This window comes from Euprymna scolopes, chromosome 20, assembly GCF_053919585.1.
Source record: "Euprymna scolopes isolate OS-2025 chromosome 20, ASM5391958v1, whole genome shotgun sequence".
NCBI lineage: Eukaryota > Metazoa > Mollusca > Cephalopoda > Sepiida > Sepiolidae > Euprymna > Euprymna scolopes.
The window spans coordinates 10,288,300-10,305,750 of NC_136501.1; the positions used below are offsets into that span (position 1 = coordinate 10,288,300).

The 17,451-nt window shown below is 32.8% G+C and overlaps 1 pseudogene; it reads right to left on the bottom strand.

The window, feature by feature from the left end:
* Window positions 1–17,022: 17,022 nt before the first annotated feature.
* Window positions 17,023–17,146, bottom strand: LOC145241848 (U2 spliceosomal RNA; annotated as a pseudogene).
* Between the last annotated feature and the right edge of the window lie 305 nt (window positions 17,147–17,451).

A 17,451-nucleotide genomic window follows, 5' to 3' on the forward strand; every position in this document is an offset into this window, starting at 1 on the left:
TACACATAATATTATATTTTAATTTGTACAGAAACTGAGACATGTGCATGCGAGTATTATGCTTTTAAAACAGTTCACTTCTTGTAAGTAAAGAAAAAAATTATTCGACCTGAGATCGAAACCAAAACCTAAGGACATTGAGCCAAGTACGATAACCATTTGGCCAGCTTGTCACAATATGCAAAAAGTATATAAAAAATAAAATAAAACACAAACTCCGACACATTCTGCAAGTATCAGTTGGCCTGTGCACGCGCGCGTGTGTGACACCATCGACTCTCTATATACTAAGAACATAAGCTACAATAGTCTTCTGCTGTCGCCGTGTTCGTTAGTTGCCATCAGATCTCCATTTTCTCCAGGTTCGACTGTGCCAGATTAGTCAATGTCCTCAAGTATCGAAAACCCAAGTTTGTCTACAAACCGTCTTCAGCTGTTGCAAAATGTCGCAAGATGTTAACCGTCACAACTAAAACTGCTCGTAATAAAACTCTAAACATATATTCTGCCCTTTTGTTCCTGCTCACTGCAACGTGATGATTAACAATGCTGTTTTTAGTTCCCTTTGTGTGCGTCTGTGAACAATTCCTCTCGATTGTTCTGCTGATAAACTTATTTCCTCTTTTTGCTATATTTTTCTTCTTTTTTGTTTTATTTTTTCCTCATTTTTTTGTTTTATTTCTTCCTCATTTTTTTTGTTATATTTTTTCCTCTTTTTTGTTATATTTTTTCCTCTTTTTTGTTACTTCCTAACACTTCGGGGGAACGTCAATAATATCACAAATCGATAAAACGTTTTTTTTTCATATCAAAGTGTCACATGACTAACTGTTTGGTGGTCGTAAAAGTAATAGTCGTGCTAATACTAATGCTAATAATAATAATACTTATGCTATCTCTATAATAGCCAAATAAGTCCTAAGATAGAGTCACGGTAGAGGAGCTGCACATAGAATCCTGTCCTGCCTTCACAAGGTGCAAAACCGGTTTTAAAATCTGGTAGGCGAAATACTTCCCCCCCCCTCCTCACTACCTCTGTCTCACAGCAGAGACCTCGTGAGTCTATCTTTGCTATATCCTTATTTTCATAGCAGGTGCTCGACTAAATTTAAATCTTTGGTCCCCCACCTCCTGTAAAACATTCTAAACAAACACTCGTCCCTCTACAACCACTGTCTATAATTCTACATGCTCTCTATCTTCACCTAGAACTAAACTAAAATTCCCCGAGCAAAGTTTCTTTCTTATAACTGCCCGTCTGTGGGACGCAATACTCCAGAGCTGCTTCCCAGCTGAATATAGCATAATCGTTTTCGTCCAATGCAAATACGTTTTTTAATAATCCAATCCTACCAATTTCCACCATTAATAATCATCAAGATATTGTCTCATCGGCCATCTGACACTTGCTTACCTGGATGCACGTCTGAAGATATGATACAAGGTAAAAAAATTAGGATTTGATGTCAGCATTTTAGATGAAGAGCACTCTAGCCTGTAAAAAAATGCGGAGTGAGACGGTAAAACATGGGAGGCTCGACCTCCTAGAATTGCACAGGATCAGGACCATATTTCAGCAAACAGGGAACAAACAATCTCAATAGCAGCCTTAGTATCTTGTGGCTTCCGAATTTGTTAGTATGAAGTTATTTATCTTCCGCTCACTACGGGATGATGTGACACAAGGGTCGGAAAGTGGGATTTAAAAAGCCATCACCCTAGGGGAGGAGCACTCTGGCTTATAAAAATGCCTGTGCAGCTCCGTCGAATAATCCTCGATATAGTTCATTGGTAATCGCTTTAGGCGATAAGCAATGAACTAACCACTTCTCAAAGGGTTAGAAGGAAAAGCCTTTGTTCGTATGTAGGGAAGGCCCAAGGTTGATCAGTTTAAATTCATTTCAAGCAAAAAAAAAAAAAAAACAAACAAACAAAAAAAAACAAAACATTGATTGACTGCTGACGTTGCTTGTAAATCTCTTGATTCTTCCAAAGTTTTTCAGAAATTTCGAATGAAAGAAGTTTGCAGTCTTTAGTTTTCGTAAAATTCGTGCTAGTTTTGTAAATCAGTGGCTCACCTACCGATCGTTTCTGCCAACTGGTCGCCTCGACTCCATGACGGCTCTCAATGGTGAACATCAAGGTCATGATGTGAATGTCTTGCATTCTTTCAAATGTAAAAGGTCAATCATCCTTTATATAAATAACCAACGAAGAAATGACGTCGACGTCAGCGGCCTAGTCACCCTCCTCTCTTCAACGCCTCCCAGCACATTTAACTGATGACGAAGTATATCACCACCTTCCACATCTATAAATGCGCCCACACAACTTTATAAGAGGCTTTGTCAGTCAGTCAGTTGATGTTTTCAAACTTAAACGTGACGATCAACTGACTAATAAAGTGTTTGAATGAACGTATCTCATTTTAGACGGATCCAATTGTTTACATAAGAAAAACTGCTAACGCGTCGTCAGTCTGTCATTCTCATTTATTTAAATAGTGCCATCCTCCGTCTGACATGCTTGATTATTAAAATATCTTTTTAGTGGATTTATTACATTTGTTTGAAATATCACTCTTAAATGCGTCCATGCATATCTCTATTAGGCTCTGTTATGTCTTCAGCCAGTCTGTCGGCCTGTCATGTTTAAGTTTGAAATAGCCTTTTTGTTGGTCTGTCACGAAGTTTTAAATAGTTTTGTTCTTGGTCTGCCATGCTTACGTTTAAAATAGTTTTTGTCGCTGTATAACACTTACGTTTGCAATATCATTTGCATCGGTTTGCTTACGCTTAAGTGTAACATATCGTTTTTGTCTGTCGCCTTTTGTCGGACTGTCACACTAAAACTATTTGTCTGTCTGTCACACATAAGTTTAACATGTCATTTGTTGTCACACTTAAGTTTGAAATCATGTTTACTGAGCTGTCACACTTAAGTATGAAATAACTATTTACAAGATTGTTACGCTTAAGTTTGACACATCATTTTCGTCTCTGTTACGATCAAGTTTTAAATAGCATATTCGTCGGACTGTCACATTAAACTATTAACTTACATTCAACAGCATTTTTGTTGGTCTGTCACGTTTAACTTTGAAATAGCATTGGTATTAGTTTAAAATGCTTAAGTTTAAATATCGTTTTTTATATCTATCACGCTTAAAACTTAAATAACCCTTTTATCGTTCTGTCACGCTTAATTTTGAAATATCCTTCTTTGCGTTTCTATTCATACTTAAGTTTAAACTAATCTTTTTGTAAATCTGTTACATTTCTGGTAGGAACCTCATTTTTGTCATTGTATTCACACTTAAGTGTGAAATAGCATTTTAATCGGTGTATCACGCTTAACTTAAGAAAAAAATTCTTCAATCCAAACGGGGATTGAACAAAAACCTCTTAAGAACATACATTTCTTTTTGTCGTTCTAAATTCTACGCATATCTATTTCTGGAAAAGTTTGTTAATCCACAATAGAGGCTTTAATTAGACTAGACTTTGAATGACCTTTTTAACCTGCTTTGTTAAATCGCGCAGAAGGATTTTGGCCGTTTTTTCTATTGATCAACATTCTCTTTCTGATTCTAAGTCTCTTATAAGTTCACTAGAAAAAATGCAGCAATTCTTCCGGAAGCCGCATTAAACTAAAGAGCCAACAGTAACTTTATTCGCATGATTTCAATTCTTCTGACTACTGTTCTCACTTTGAGTATAATTTTCACAATGCTTCAGTCAATGTAACCCCTGACCTTCTTCAAGTGTATTTTTGTATTTTGTCGAACTTGGAAATCTTTCTGCAAGAGTCCGTAGCGTAGTGGATAAATTACTTAGTAGAAATCAGTTCTAAAAGTTACATTCTTCTGGAGATTGAAGGTTCAATACTCAGTGCGTGCGTCACTCGAAAATGCAATTGTGAATTACTTAGGGGTTCTACTCAGTCATAGCTGACGGAACGAGAGCATGCTACCCCTGTGAATTAAATAAAGGGTTCCATTCGAAATTCCGTACAGATTCCCGAGTTCGACAGAAAGATTATCGACTTCTATTTTTTTTAAACAGATATGTTTATTTATATGTTGAAACTTAATTACAGAAGCATTTTTACAGAAATAATGAATAGTAAATGCAAAATATTAAAAATATTAAATTAAATTGAAATAAATTCTATAGTTTTATTGAAAATTTTATAACTATTCTCATCTTTATTCAGTCCACACCATTTCAGCAGCTGTACCCATAGATCTTCAGGTAGCTTATTTTTACGTCGTTTGTGCATTATTGAAATTGTTATAGAAATAAACTTTATGGTTATGCTGTCATAACATCATTGAGTGGGAATATCTTGAAAAATTTCAATCCCTAAACAAATCATAATTTGCTAAGAACTTTAAAGCAGTTAAAATTGCGTTTTATTCGATAGTTTTAAAACTGCAAAATGTCGAAGGATCGTGGAATATCTTTTTAAAAATATTACCTTGTTTACGAAGAAACGGAAATGCATTCTGGTAAATTTGTGATAAAACCATATGTACTCTCCCACTCGATAACATCGCTGACTCCAACGTTGCTTACATGGTCTTTTGTGGATATGTCGTCGCCTCGCGCATTGACGACTGCCGAGGGGGTGCACAAGAATATAAAATAAAACAAATAGAAACTCCAACATATCAATTGTACTGCGTGTGTACGTGACACCATCTATATTTTGCCGAGGCTGTGTTCGTCAGTTAATCTCGATCTGGTCGATCTTGCCTTTAACTGTCTCAGACCGACAACTGCTACAAACCCAAAACTGTCCGTTAATCTTCCCTAACTGTCACAAAACTTATTGCCACTCCTCAACGTGCACAAACTCTAAACACATTTACCTGTTTTCCATAAATCACTGCCACACTTTGATTAACAATTCTATTTATTTCTTTCGTGAACAATTTACTATACTTTTATTTTGCTAGTAAACTTGTTTTACCCCCCCCCCCCCGTTTTTGACTTCCAAACAGTGTGTGTGCGTGGGTGGGGATCAGTTCTTTTATTAAGTGAAGACTGAAAAAGGTTTTTATTTTTGATAAATATTCAGTTGATAGTTTTAAAATCGATTCATTTTCCAAAATTACGATGACGCAAGAAAAATGAGGTTTGGTTACTTTGTCTTAGGCCATGTCAACTGTTTTCGAGTTATTTATTGCCAAATCCGGTCATTTTGGTAAAATGTTTATAGTTTAAATTCCTTACATCTTCAAATATTTATTCACGATATTTGGTTTGTTTTTGCAGAACAGGAAAATGTTTAGTGTGAGGCGAGTTTTTCTAATTTTATTAATAGAAATAGAAGCATAAACAGGAGAAAATACAAAAATGAAATTAGAGAAAATATTTGTCAGAATATTCAAATCTGAATTCCTGTGGTCTGATAAATGATTAGGGAAAAAATGTCCGCTTAGTTTGAATTTTTTAATATCTGTTGAAACATTTGAACAAAATTGTGTGTAGTTAAAAGCAAATCAATGCTCTACTGTACGTGTCTAATCACATTTAGTTTAAACGATTAAAAATATTTTTTATATTCGATAGACGAATGGCGACAGATTAGGTGCCGATTGACATCAAGAATCCACTCATTCGACCAGCATAAAAAAGGCGTTATTTACGAGATGGCATAAAATTGGATGAGCCTAACTCTGGACAGGTTCGTTGTGATCTGCGCCAACACTGGCTACCTATGACAGATTGAATAAGATGATTAATCTAACAGAACCATTTAAGCCAAATTGCTCATCTCCAAATCATTGAAATATGAAACTTTAGAAAATATTTTATTAAACGAAAAAAAAAAAAAAAAAAAAAAAAAAAAATTGATTATAATAGATTTTGTAATTTGCGTGTTTCATTTTGTTAATGGGAGGTGATGGTAAGGTGACGAATGGACTATCTAGGTGTTCCAGGTTCGAATCCAGTTAGTTACAGAAAATCACTTTCACTTAGGATGTTGGCAACCTTCTGATGGTCCCTCCCATAAGTAGCCGATATCTTTCTAGAAAGTGTTCTGACTACAAAAATATCAGGGAAACTAATACAAACAATAGAATCTTTGGATTCGTAAGATGTAATTTTGTGGATGGTAAGGTCCACGGCTGATGCTTCCTAGAAGATTTGAAGAAAATTGAACATCCGATTTTGTTGACGATGGTACAAAAGTCAATTCTGGTTGATGTGCGTCACGTGGTTAGCGTGTACATTTAATTCGGAGTTAGTCACGTCATTTGAAATCGTTTTGTAATAAAAAGCAAATTATAAAGTCTATGCCTAGAGTGTTCCACCGAAAGTCTCAGAATGATTTTCATTTAAATATTTTACAGCATTACTAGTTTTTTTAAAAGTTTTTTTATTCACCGTACGAAATAACGCTTTCAAAGAATGTGACTAACTCCTACTCAAATTTGGAGATTTTTTTCTTGAATTTTTTAAACATTTGGTTCCATTTTCAAACTCATTAACAACTTTTTGGTTTTCTTGAAGTGTTAAAAAGATGTTCATATTTATTCTCGATTTGTAACTGCAGGTTTTGGTTGGGTCAGTTTGACTAATTACAACTGAGAATGTTATATTTATTAAGTTTCCTTAATGTGGAATTCATTTTAATGTTGGTGATTTTCTTCAATGCGTGTATAAATTATTTTAGAATGTTCAAAACATTTAAATTAAAAAAAAAAATAATGCGATTGTAATATTTAAAATGACATTTTCTGAATGTACGCACTCATTTGTTGGTAATTTATACAGATCACGACCATAAAATGACACAAGAAAAAATCTGTTTAGACATAAGTAATTGTTTTAAATATATTAATAAATCAAGAATTTCGTCCATTAAAAATTCAGTTAGCATTATGCATTTATAAAAATGTGAAAAGCATACTTGAAACGTCGATATTATGCGAAAGAATTGGAAGCAAAACAAAACGGTCCCTGAATTTTAATTAATGTATTTATCTTATATTTAACATGAATTGATATTTAGCGAAAACAAAACCACTTAATGCCTAAAGATTTTTCTCGCATTCTTTCATTGCCGCGATCTTTGAAGATTACCCATTTGTTGAAAAGAAAAAAAAAGAAAAAAAAAACAGAAATATGAAGAGAAAATGGGGAAACAAATGGAAATTAAAAACTTTATTGAAATCAAAACATTTACAGTCTTACTACTCCAAACTGATTTCGTATCAAAATCAGACTCATTTCAGGATTTTGAATACTTACCATTCAAATGTAATGCCTAATAGTTCAATATTTAAAAATCATGTAAGCAAATTGTAATTTTCTATATAATCAATGAATCACCGTTTTATTTTAACGTCTGTGATTAAGGAATAAGTCGGCCAATTAAAATATTTCGATGAATTCCTTGCATTCAGTTCTAAATAGAAACATTTTTGGTAACTTCCTTTTAGCTTGGAAGATTTTTTTTAACAATCAGATTGTTTCCATCTTGCAGAATAAGAAAAAAATGGATAACATTTAATGCACTTTTTAGGCTCATTGGTAAAATTGTTAGTTTTGTTTGTCAAAGATTTCCAAATATGGTCAAGCAATTTTTTTTTAGAATTTACATCCATGCTAACCAAAAATTTGTTCCATTTGTAAGAGATTAATTGAAAAATGAATCTGAATGGGAATTCGAAGAATGGTTCCGCTTGAGCTGATTGTACTTTCGGTTTCAAAACATTCATGAAAATAGGACAATTTGAAGGGTGGGTAAAAAAAAAAATGGAATTTAATTATGATATCAAATCAAGTTCTCGTGTTATCAATATTTTTGTTTTGTTTACCTCACTTGCATATGCGAATTTCTGAAACCCAGACAATTTTATAAATTCATTAAAATAATTCTTTATACACATTAATCAGCTGTAATTAAAGTCTAAATTATATAACTTTTTTCAGAAATTAATTTAGAAAAATAAAATTGATTTCCAACTTGTAGCAGAGATACCAAGATAATGCGACAGAAACAAAAAATTACCAGTTCATAAATATTTATTAATGACAAAAGACAGTGGGCCTACATAATTGATTGGACATGTCTTCGTTCGTCAAATTCTTGTCTTACGTATAATTCTGACCTCTCTTCTGAAGGTTGGAAATCAATTTATTTTTCTAATTCATTTCTGAAATAAAGAAATATTAAAATGTTAAATTGATTAATATATAAAAATTATTTTTATAGCATTTTGGACACTATGTACATTTCCAAATATTACGAAACTTATGATACGATATGGTAGAATTAAACGGATAGTATTATTTTTGGTCGCTTAAACATAGTGTAAAAAAAAAAAATTAAAAAAACAAAAAAAAAATATACATTTTGAAAATAGATAACCCGTTACAAAATTGAGTAAAAGATGGACGTAAAATTATCAGTTGAAGATTAAAACGAAAGGTTAAAATATTTGTTTCAATTTTAATCTTAAACGTGCTGCAAACAGTCTCGGCTTCCATATACAGGTATAAATCAAATTCAATAGAATTTTAGTTCTCCCACAGAAGAGACGTTGCGAGCCTATCCTTGTTTTATCGTTATTTTCATGGCAGGTGCTCGTCTGAACTCCAATCCCTGGTCCCCCCTCGCCAATCTTTCACGAAAAACATCCGTCTAGCTGAATCCACTGTGAAAAATTTCCCCCACTCTATATCTGTGCCTAAATCAAAACGCGGATTCCATGAACAAAGCTTTTTTCTTAGAACTGCTCCGTCTGCCTGCTTCCCTCCGGACTACAACTTGGATGTGTTCAAGTCCAATGTTAACAAATTCCTAATGAACCGCCCCCCTAATTAAACACTTCATCAAATCTCCACACTAACGTAATGCACTTGCAATAACCCTTATCCTTGAGTGGCTTCCGGGCCTTGATAAGTGGTGATCACTGTAAAAAAAAAAAAAAAAGAAAAGTTCTTTAAATAACTTAACCAGGTGATATTTTAAATTATAAATTTTGAATTCAGATTAAAAAAAAGAAAAAAAAAATTGCATCCTTTTGCAAATATTCCCGGCATGTGTCTGCCTATTCTGGAGGTGGACAAAGGTACCCGGATGTCAGAGACTATGGCAATTTCCTAGTATTTAGTTCGTGAATTTGGTAAGTTTTAAAAATAGAATTTATTTTACTTCCATTAGTTTTTGAGAGATCAAGACGGCATTTCACAGGGCTGATATATGATGAATGGCCCAGCCTGATAGGGAATACATCAACTAGGGTTAATCTTCACAAGAGGTGAACGGAGTCCATATCGAAGTAACAAAGTTTGGGAAATAAACGAAAGATTCACAGAAAGGTCCTGTTATGCCATGCGAGTCCAAATAGGCCAAAAGTAGAGTAAAAGAAAGACGTCAGCAAGAAAAAGAGAAAAATCAGAACAGAGACAATATTTCTATATCTATATATAAAGTTGTACAGAGTTTTAAACAAAGGGGCGCGAGAAGAGAGAAAATCTTCGTAAAAATTCAGATAGCATCGACTTTTATGAAAATCCAACAATTGATATTAGATTTGATATTTCAGATTTGCATTAATTCTGATTGATGGCACCAATTAATCAAAGGACATAAAAATGATTCAAAACTGTTCAACTTACGGAATTAATGTGATAGTTATTCTAATTATTAATAATTCTAACCACCATTTTTAAAAAATCGCTGCAGACAAGAAATGAGGCCACTTGGTGTAAGAAGTTAAAACTATTAAATGGTCCAAAACTAGCCAGTGATAAGTGTTAAATAAATTCTGACTCAGAAAACAGCAATTTTTCTACCTTTGTCAGAAACATCGCTCATAGTATATGAAGACTAAAAAACCAAAATAAAGGGAAGCGAGAGTTACGGGTTGCCGAACGTAAACACAAGGTTCACGTAGTCTTTATTGGCTTTTATATGCATCGACATGGCGTTTAAAAATATCCAAGTTTTCATAACATTAACAGGCAACATGAATTGGAACAAATATATTGAGGACATTGCAAAGACTGCTGAAAAGAAGGTGGGGTCCCTCTATTGCACTTAAAAAAATAGTAAGACCATCCTATATCTTTTCAAAGCCACGATTCATTCATGTATGTAGTACTGTTGCCATATTTGGGCTGATACATCTACCACTAGTCTCACTCGTAGAGATGATAAAAAGTCAAATCTAATGGGCCCCACACTTCCGGCCAAGTCCTTAGCTCTATCTAATCGCCACAATATTTGCATCCGTGTCTTTTGCAGGTACTTTAATGGAATGTGCTCTGATGAATTCATAGCATTTATGCCCCCCTCGACGTACATACTCTCGACTAACCAGACAAGCAGCAAACTTCACCCCTTCACTGTTGAAGTCCCTAGATGCTGGAAATTTTTTTATTTTAGTTTCTTCCCCCAGACCGCTGGATTAGGAATTTTCTCCCTGTTCTCTGACTATACTAATTTGCTGAAGTTTGAATGTACTGTGAACAGACATCTCGCTCCCTACAGCTCTCCGTTAGACACTATCCGAAATAGTAACGCCTTATGTCCCAAGTGGCAATATGCCTTGTTTGGGGTGAAAAAAAAAAATAAAGAAGCTTGTAATAAAGCACGACATTTTCATCATATGACAACAGTCCACTAGTTTGAAGAGTGCAACTATCGTTTACAGGTACACTTAAGCATCACGTTGACACACCGGTTCTCGTTAAATCATCGAAGTTAAGCAAAGTTTAGTTTGGTCAGTACCAGATGGGCGACTAATGGAAGTAAAATAAATATGGAAAACTAAGGTTAAAATACAGTATTTGGGAATACCAGGTGCTGTATGAAGGACGAAGTCGACACCTCCCTGCAAGAACTGCAGAAAGCTAACGTCGGATATACATGCGACTGGGGACCGCTTGTGAAGTGTATATTCCCATGGAACTTCCACTTTCGATGGAAGCCGGTTCAACCAGTCTAGTATTAATGCCGTTGGTATATGTTAAACATCATTAATATTCGTGCAAGAGTTTTAAGTAAAGTTTAATCTACAATTTACTAGTAATAAGCTCGGAGACCATGCAGAGTGCTCTAGATTTTGTTGGGTAGAGCTGCATATTTTGTATATGAGTTTATCTTTTAGAGAAATGCATTGATAATGATCATGGGGCTCCTCTACTGCAGGAGCACGCATTAACTAGAGTATATCTTTATTATAAAACCGGACCGTCCAGATGTCCTTGCTTGCTTGAATCTTGCAAGAAATAATTTTACAAAGAATTCTTCACAAGTTTTGGTTTCGGTTCTAGCTAATGACACAAGTCTTTTTGTACTTTTGAAATCAGTACTATATATTGGTTACAATATATGTGTGTATATATATATATATATATATATACATATAATCGATAGAGAATTGACACTATAATACTATATGAAATCTGCATAGATTAAATTATATTTAAGCATAAAACTAGGCGCCTCTGCTAGTTGTTTACTATTAATATACAGGTAAATGTGTACTTTAGTAGCGTAAATTATTTTACAGACAAAATTACAAAAAACTATTTTTATATAAAACACAGTAGACCTGAAGGCTGAAATAAAGAAAAAAAAATCATTTTTTTTATTAAACTAAATGTCCGACATTCGAGGCCGCCGTATTACTTTGAAAATTTTGCCTTTTTAAAGTTTGACAGATTGATCTTTTTAAGGCCAACTTTGGCCTTTTTTACGCTCAATTAAAACATGATTCCATGAAAGGGTGTAAAAATGTCAAATTTCGCCTTAAAGAGGCTAATCTGTTAAACTTTATAAAGACCAAATTTTAAAAGAAAAATGGCGGCATCGAATGTCGTACATTTAGTTCAATAAAAAATGATCAAAAATGAAATTTTTTTTCTGGTTTTATTCCAGCTTTTTGGTATGTTTTATATAAAAATAGTTTTTGTAATTTTTTGTCTCAATAATTTACGCCGCTAAACTACACATTTACCTAATATACATATAAAAATAAAAGCTACAACTGAAATTTAAAAAATTTATATAACATACATTAGTGCCAACTTTTTAGTAAAATATAAACATTCACTTTATTTTTCATTAGCAAGCTGTTATAATTGGAGTACGTATTGAAATTGATTAAAAATTAAGTTTCGTTTAAAAGAATTTAGAGTTAATTTGAGATTATATATATATATATATATATATATATATATATATATATATATAATTTTATCAAAGTTAGTTAAAACATGGAAATTTTATACAATTTTTGGCACTTTTTCGTTATAAGATCGAAATCCGCAAAAATGAATTTATTAAAAACTAATGGTACCCATTTTTTATGCCAATTTCAGCTAAAAGCAATGCTATCTACTAATCATGTCGCAATTAGTTAAATACTGAATTATTACATAAAACACTTTGACGAATCTATGATTGTGATATCCAACATTAATTGCAATGAGACGATCGTCAGTTATTTCCGACTTCATGCTGTTCATTTCTGCAAAAATTATTTTCATTAATAATATATTTCCATGTTATCGGTTTTCGTAATTTTTGGATATATTACTAAATTCGACATAAGTAGATAATATTGGTTTTATTTAAAATTCAATATTTCGATTTTCCAATTTCGCTCAAAAAAGCGCCCATTTTGTTTTTAATATCAAAACAAATTCGTAGTATCCGGCTTTTTGTATGGGTATCTTAATATTGTATATTTTAACGATTACTTAAATCTAATATTTGTAAACCTTGCCATATTTTCATTCGGAAAAACATGAATATTTTCAGTGCGGTCGGTGCTATAATAAAATTTCGTTACGGTATTTGTGCTTTTTGATTTACCAAAGCCGAAACTTTGCGTAGCGAATTTATTTTAGGATTAAAAAAAAAAAAAAAAAAAAATCAATCCATTTGAAAGGAAACGGACATTTAATCTCCGAATTAATGTTAGACTCATCTGATGTAAAGAATTTTGTCCTCTGAAAACTGAAAATTATTCGATAAAGTTGTACCAACTGCAGAAAATATCCGAAGAATTATTTTATTCTTAAATCCCATGGAAGACATGAAAATAAATAAACACTTGTTACGTTCTTATCCTGCGATGGAAGTGGATAGAAGGTAAACATTATGGTCGACATGACGGGTGATGGTTGGAGAAGAGTGCGTGAGAAGTGAAGGGGGTGGGAGCTAGATAAAAGAGCAAGAAAAGTTACGATTAGAGAAATGGCTTGATATGGTTGCGAACTAATTTAGATTCTAACATCTTTCCCTATCAAGAGAAAAAAAAAAATGCCAAGTTCTACAACCAAAACCAAATACCCAGTAGCAGGCATTTCAAGGTTTAGCTTAATGTCTGGCACAGGGCTTTATTAATAGAGCAGTGTGGAGAGTTGTTTTTGTCTTAAACGAACAATCCGGGATACTCAATAAGTTGTTGCATTGCCAAATTCTCGCGGTAGTTGTGGAGGGTATGGGTGGGGCAAATGCTGGGAAGGTGTTATTACCAAGTTTGGTATAAGGCTATCAGCGTAGGGAGTATTCGAAAAGGAAAAAGTCACGAAAGTTATGTTTTAATATTACTATATTGACGAAATATTCGAAATTTAATTTATTAATCGTGCGAAAAAAAAAAGTGGTGGTGGTGGTGGTGTATATTCAAATCTTGAACAGTGATTTTCATTTAGATTAAAATTATATTTAGAAAAACTAAATTGAAAATAAAATATTGTATATAGATGTGCTCGAGTCTCTTTGAATCAAAAATTGTTAATTTCGACGAAAGTATACATTTTCACTGTCTTTTCGACATTTTTTCATGCATATAAAAAGTGTCCATTTTTGGTCATGTGTAAAAATGGCAGTGTTAGTTTCGTTTTTTTTTTCTCTCTCTCGGAGCAAATGATAAGGGTGGCACAGTTCTATCCATAAAAATAGAAAGGGTAATATCCTGATGTATGGTCGCTAATTACGATGAATTTTTGCACTATTTCCAGGCTTTGTACTAAAACATCGACCATTTTCATGGGTTAAAAATAAAAACGATACTAGTTGTTACCGCAACAGATGTGTTTTTTAGGTTAATGTTGGTTAATACGATTAATCTATGCATTTTATTTTTTTTTACATTCAAATTAAAAATGTAAAAATCTGCGCCTTAATTTTAAAAAGACGTTTAAAACTTTGGTATTTTTTTTTTTTTAGCCAAATCAGCATAAACCAAAAATTCAGAGGCACTTATACAAAAAAAACGAACCGTGCTAATTTTTTTAGATGAGATTTTCAAATTAAAATTATTTTTTTACGGTATCTTGTTTATTATATTGCCATGTGAAAGTACATAATAGTTAAGAAAGCCTTCCATGTTAGGAATAGCTTTAACATTATTTCAGCACTTCTGCAGATATACCAACTCGAAAATCTATGTAAAGCTATGCATAACTTAACCGTATTAGCTAGCATTACATACATTTGTTTTTAACTTAAGAAAAGATTTTTCTGAATTAAAAAAAAAAAAAAAAAAAAATTAAAATTGATAATTTGTATTATTCGAAATACTGGCCACATCTCAAGTGTTATTCTTACGTTCCGGTCGATGTAACCTCCGACATTTAGGTGCATCCATTCGAGTTCGACAAGATCCACCCGAAGAAGGCCGGAGGTTACATGGGTCGAAACAAAAAAAAAAGTCCGAATGAAATACAAGTTCGGAGAAATATTGAAGTCCACGTCACTGTAAATAAGGAATATACAACAGGAAATTACCCCCCCCTCCTAAAATCAGTTTTGGAAATATTTTACAATTAACATTAATTGATGCATTAAAAGAAAAAAAAAGTTTAAAAAAAATTTATACATGGTTGGTTTGTAAGAATTGCTCATTTTATTTGGCTCAGTTGGGAAGCTGACAAAGTATTGGAACCGAGAATCGGTCTCTAACCCTATTCCAATTTGCCGATTAAGACAACAGAATCATCGAATCCGTTTAATGGTGTTCGTTCAACCACCAGTTGAGCCACAACCTCACCCTTTCAAAATAAAGCTGAAAATATACGTGGCATAAACAGATTGTTTTTTATGCAAGATAAAAATTAATGAGAATTCGGTTTGTTTATCTTAAAATAAATATTATCAATCTAATAATAGAAATGACCAAAAAAGGCAAGATAAACTTTGAACCATGAGAAATCTATTTTAGATTAAGGAATCTCATCTTTCATTAAATTTAAATTTCAAGAAATTTAAAGTTTACAATAAAAAAGTATCTTGCAAAGCATACAGAATTTATCCATTCTTCAATTCTCACGATGCCATTGGGAAATCTTTAAATGTGCACAAGAGTTTAAAAAGTTACATAGTTCGGCAGTTTGCTGCATTTCGTATGTAGAGTATTTCAGGTAACTTTATGGATCGACCCAGTCCTAGATACGGGCTGAGTGCCAGTCTAATTACGAGTGTTTGTTAAAGATTAGGTTGCCTATGCAGAGAATGTACCGTGTTTTTATTTTGATAGTATTTTCAAGTTAAATTCAAGTTTTATATGTTTTGTTTATTAAATTGTTAGGTGAAAGTACAAGACGGTTACAAAACACTCCCCTGTTCATAAGTATGGATTTTATAAATAACATTTCAGCACAGTCCGTATTCTGTATAAGTACCAAGGTTTTATATCAGTCTCACAAACACTACTCGATTGGAGGAGCAATTCCGTAAAAATACCGTATTTTGTTATAAAGTTTGGAAACTATTTGAACAAAAATAATTACGATACTACTGCAGTTGTGGAGCGCAGTATTTATTTATTTTTTTTTGATAGGATTTTCAAGCCAGTTTCATTTTTATGGTATCTTGTTTAAAGTTCTAGGTGAAAGTATGAAATTGTTAAAAAACCGTCGCATGTTAGTGGGTTTTTAAGTAACGTTATTCCGGCACAATCCGTATTTTGTATCAGTACGGATTTTGACAAGTTTCTTGAAACACATTAAGCACTTATTTTCATGGAAAGGTTCCCATATAAAAGTTAGAAAACTAAACATTAAAATTACGACCCGGTTCATAATAAAACGAGATCGAAATATTTTGAAAGACATTTTATTGTCCAAATTTCATGAAATGTGAACGATTGTTTTCGATCGTTACAATGTTTAAATAATGGACAATTTAAAAAGATTTGAATGTCAAATTCGATTTGTGCTTATTAAAAAGGCAGAAAGCGAAAAGAATTTGACAGTATTAAATATGAAATTTAAAAATTTTAAATCTTTTCGAACAAATATTGAATAAAAGAAAAATTCAATGCGGGTTTTATAGTCTAATAAAGACTCACATTTTCATTTTTAGCAAATGTTAAAATCTGAAGTTAAAATTGTGGTCAATTTTATAGAATTACCGTCTCCAAGCGGACACTTTTCCGTGCCTTTTGAGCGGAAAAAGGCTTAACTCAGTAATTAACCCTAAGTACGCGGTGGCAATACGCCAATTTGGACTTAGGTCTAATAGTTAGATTCATGACTATCTAAAAACCATCCGATTAGAGGAATTCTATAAAAGGTAACGTTTTGTTTCAGATTTTAGAAAATTGGGATATTTTGCATCTACTAGAAAAAGGAATAGTTAAATTCAAAATTTAAATCAATGCTATGAAAAAAAAAAAATGGCGAGATCGAAAAATAGTTTTGTTTAATAGCAACAAAACCATTATATTGACTGGCGCATAAACTTTAATTTTGTCCAGAAATTATTTCGGATTGACAATTAAATTTTCAAGCCATTGGCAACTTTCCTATAATGGTAAGAGCAGAGGCACAAGCTGTTTACGTCAGTCTTAAGAATTCAAATGTATTTTTTGAAATTCTGACTTTAAATTCTTGAACAGAAATGCATTTTTAGCTCGATTTAAAGTTTATTGGACAACGTAGAGTTCATTTGTTCTAAACCAAATAAAAGTTAAGTTATTGTACCTATTTACTATGCCTCCCCACGGGACAGAGTTAGACACCAGGGTCGTTTTTTAACGTGGAGAAAAGGTATAAAAATTGCCTCAGTCGTGAAGGATTTCTCCTTCACCGAAAGAGAAGAAAATGAAGTGCAGCATCTGAAGAACAGATACTACACTTTGATCTTGACCAAAAGGCCAAGAATCAAGTTATTGTAGCGAAATTCGCAATATTGAATTTCAAGTGAAACCAATGTCATCTAAATTTTTGTCGCAGTAATGAAAATATTCAAAAATTACGAAAACGATAAAGTAAAAACGTTTTCGAAGACAATTAGCGAAAATTAAGTTTTGCTAAATTGGCCAGGGTACTTATGCACTTTTGTTACCGTGCTGAAATAACATTTAGAAAGCTTTAACATGGGAAGGCGAGGGTGTTTTGTAATTCTGTACTTTCACTTAATTTAAGGCAGTGAAACTTGTATTTAACTTGAAAATACTATTAAAAAATAGCA